The sequence below is a fragment of the Penaeus japonicus genome, unplaced genomic scaffold, assembly GCF_977035675.1.
Source record: "Penaeus japonicus unplaced genomic scaffold, GWHDUDI00000001_assembly GWHDUDI00000016, whole genome shotgun sequence".
NCBI classification, from domain to species: domain Eukaryota; kingdom Metazoa; phylum Arthropoda; class Malacostraca; order Decapoda; family Penaeidae; genus Penaeus; species Penaeus japonicus.
This window is the reverse complement of record NW_028234418.1, coordinates 33,503,692-33,506,955: the sequence shown is the minus strand read 5'-3', so window position 1 is coordinate 33,506,955 and position 3,264 is coordinate 33,503,692.

Sequence of the window (3,264 nt, the reverse complement as noted above, 5' to 3'; positions counted from 1 at the left end):
CAAGAATGCAAGCTCACCTTCATGTCCATCACAACCCGGGGCTGACCGGAAACTTGTCTTATATGTCCGCTGTAATTCCCTCAGAGAGTGCATGGCATCTGTGTCATCAGGTTCGGCCGCCTTTTCTCTGATGAGGGCATGCCTTCCTGGAAGCAGTTCCCCTTGGCATGCCCTCAACTCTGCTGGTAGGCTGACGCTACTTGTTCTGGCATAGAACTCGAGTGCCAATCTCTCCGCCTCCGACCACGGGTCATGGTGGGTCTTTTTGGAGGTTGAGCGATTTGTGGCCCGTCTGATACGATTCCACAGCTCTGGAAGGGAGGTTTGGTGGCCAAAGGACTCGCACCACTCCAGCCACTTTTCCTGCTTTACCCTCTTAGCAGTTTCCTGAGCATCCCTGAGAGCCTCTCTCAAAAGAGCGTGCTTCTCAGGGGTTCTCTGTCTGCGGAAGTGTCTTCTGCACATTGTAAGTGGCCGACAGGTGCGGTCAGCAAGCGTTTCTTGACAGTCTCGTTCAGATTGGGGTGTCAGGGGGACACCTTGGTAGCGAGGAGAATTCCAGACGAAGGTTTAGGTTAACAGGGTTTTATTCTTGGCAGCTACACTAAAGAGTTGTTTAATATGCCCCTGATGTTCCTTGTCTGCTGAGATTCACCAAGGGGAGCGTTTATATTCGGGCCCGTAGTCTTGTTTACATGACGTCATGAGATTACCTACATGACGACGACGGCGACCTGGACTACCATATTTGGTTCGGTAGAGTCAGACCGCCGAATGCCTGGGTTGTATAGTCTAGGCGAGAATGCTTCCACAGGGAAATGTTTTAGAAAAAACAGAAGATTGCGAGACGGCTCGGGCGGTCTGCATGAAACGTAGATATAGATATATAGACTTAAACAAAGACATTAAGACTAAAATAATTAGTACAGCTATATGAATACATTGAGACTAATAGTAATAATAATTATTATTATATGCTATAAATATAGCAAAGAAAGCTTAAGATAAATGACGGAGATGCATATACAATTATATATATATTGGACAACAGAACTTAATCAGTTGCTTTCAGGTACGGTGTTACAAGTAATGCATCGTACAGAGTGCAGTGCTTTCACCGCCGTTCGAGGATGCACTTCCCTCAGCGCCGCCCGTTCTCTGTACTTTTACGCACACTGCGTTCATTGCCGTTCGAGGATTCACTTCCCTCAACGCCGCCCGTTCTCTGTACCGTTGGCACTCATATAACTAGCAAATCTACAGGTCACGACATCACATACACTGTCCCATCCTATGTTAACATTCTGCATTGCTCACACCTTGTGATAAACATTTTCTCTTATTCCTTTTCTTATGCAATTTTCATATTGTCCTTAGTTAGCTACACCAGATTTTTAAAATATTTGATTATGATGGAGACCATCATTTTGAAACCAGGGAGAGATGTAACCATTGTATTTACATATATTATGTCTACTGTAATTGTTATAAAGGCCATCGAATATAACTTGTATGTGTGTGTTGTTTTGTGTATTTTATATAATGCAATCATATATGTAATATGTCTATCTCATGTTCCTCTCATTGTTATATATATATATATATATATATATATATATATATATATATATATATATATATATATCATATATATATATATATATATATATATATATATTCTACCACATGCACATATATACATACATATACATACGCTCGTTGCTTCACCTATCTGTCTCCCCTCTCACGCCAGATATAACAGTGTTGTTTTGTCTTTCCCTTTGCAAGAGCTATGCATTGATGCAACACTTCTCTCATCACATTCCAAATGTCACATGTCACAAGAAAACACCTTAATTCACACATCTGAGACAAGTCACACATTGTGGTAGAGAGTCTCCTCTCGGGGAGCAGAGGAGGAGCAGCCCTCACTCCAGCGTCTTACTGTTCAAGCTTAGCAATAAACCAAGAAAGCTGTTCCTGTTGTGTTCTTCTCACCCTAAGCCACGTTACCCACATACGAGCAGTGTCCAAGTCGGACCTGTTAAACACATACTGATTCTGTGGTTGACCTCCTTAATCTCATCATTATAGTACCAGGCATCTTTGAAACACCAGGACCTATGGCTCTCACAGTGTGGTCGTTTATTCTGAAGGCAGGAGGACGTCTAGTCTGGCATTATCTATCACATCTGTTGAAATAGGAATTTGTCTGTTAACTTCATTTGTTAATAAGATTTGAGAGTGCCGATTCATTGGGTCGGAGTGACTGGCGATTAATCGCGAAAAGTTTTTGTAACTTGTTGTTGTTTTGGCTTCTGTATATTCAAAACCATGGCCAAAAGTTCATGATCAGCAATTCGGCATGGGATAGCGTTTGTAGGCAGAATTATATCGGAGGTGTTTGTTACTATGGCATCTAATATGGATGAAGTATTTTCAGTAAGCCTTTAGGCTTGTTTATATGTTTTGATGTATTCTTCTTAATTATCCCAATCCATTGTGCCTTTGATTAATCTACGTCATAATGTCACTTAAGATGAAAAGAGGCTTTCTGTTCATTGACATTTTTCCAAATTGTTTCTGCGGCATGAGGGTTCTTATAGATTGCGCTGATAAGGAAGGAAGAATAAATACTGATTTGTAGGGCTACCCAGGTGCTCTCTACCGATGTATGATTTACAGTTGTAGAGATCTTATTAAAATTATGGGTGCCACTTACACATGTGCAAACTCCGCCTTCTCGACGGATGTCTATTTCAAACATTCTTACAAATTATTTCGATTAAAATGAAAAAAAAAAAAAATTACAACAAACGGGGCGAGAGGCTGAATTATACAACTTTGGCCCGTAGTAAAGAACCTGTGGGGTGGGGCGTCGGGAAAATGTGACGGGTGTCGGGTGTAGGACGTTGGATAAAATGTGGATAAAATGTGTGGATAATAAGTAAAATAAAATATAATAAAATAAAATAAAATAAAAAATAAAAAATAAAATAAAAAATGCTATTTATTTTTTATTTATTATTTTTTTATTTTTATTTTTTTTATTTTATTTTATTTTATTTAACCTCCCAACGTATTACACCGACCCCCACCACCATTTTCCGTCAATTTAACCCCACAGGGCCTTAATGCTAACGGCCACTTAATGCCATATATCACTAATTGATTACTAACAATGATATGAGAACGCCAAAAAAAAAAAAATCACAATATCACAAAGCCATGAATCAGTAAATATAGTCACTGCTCACACCTGAT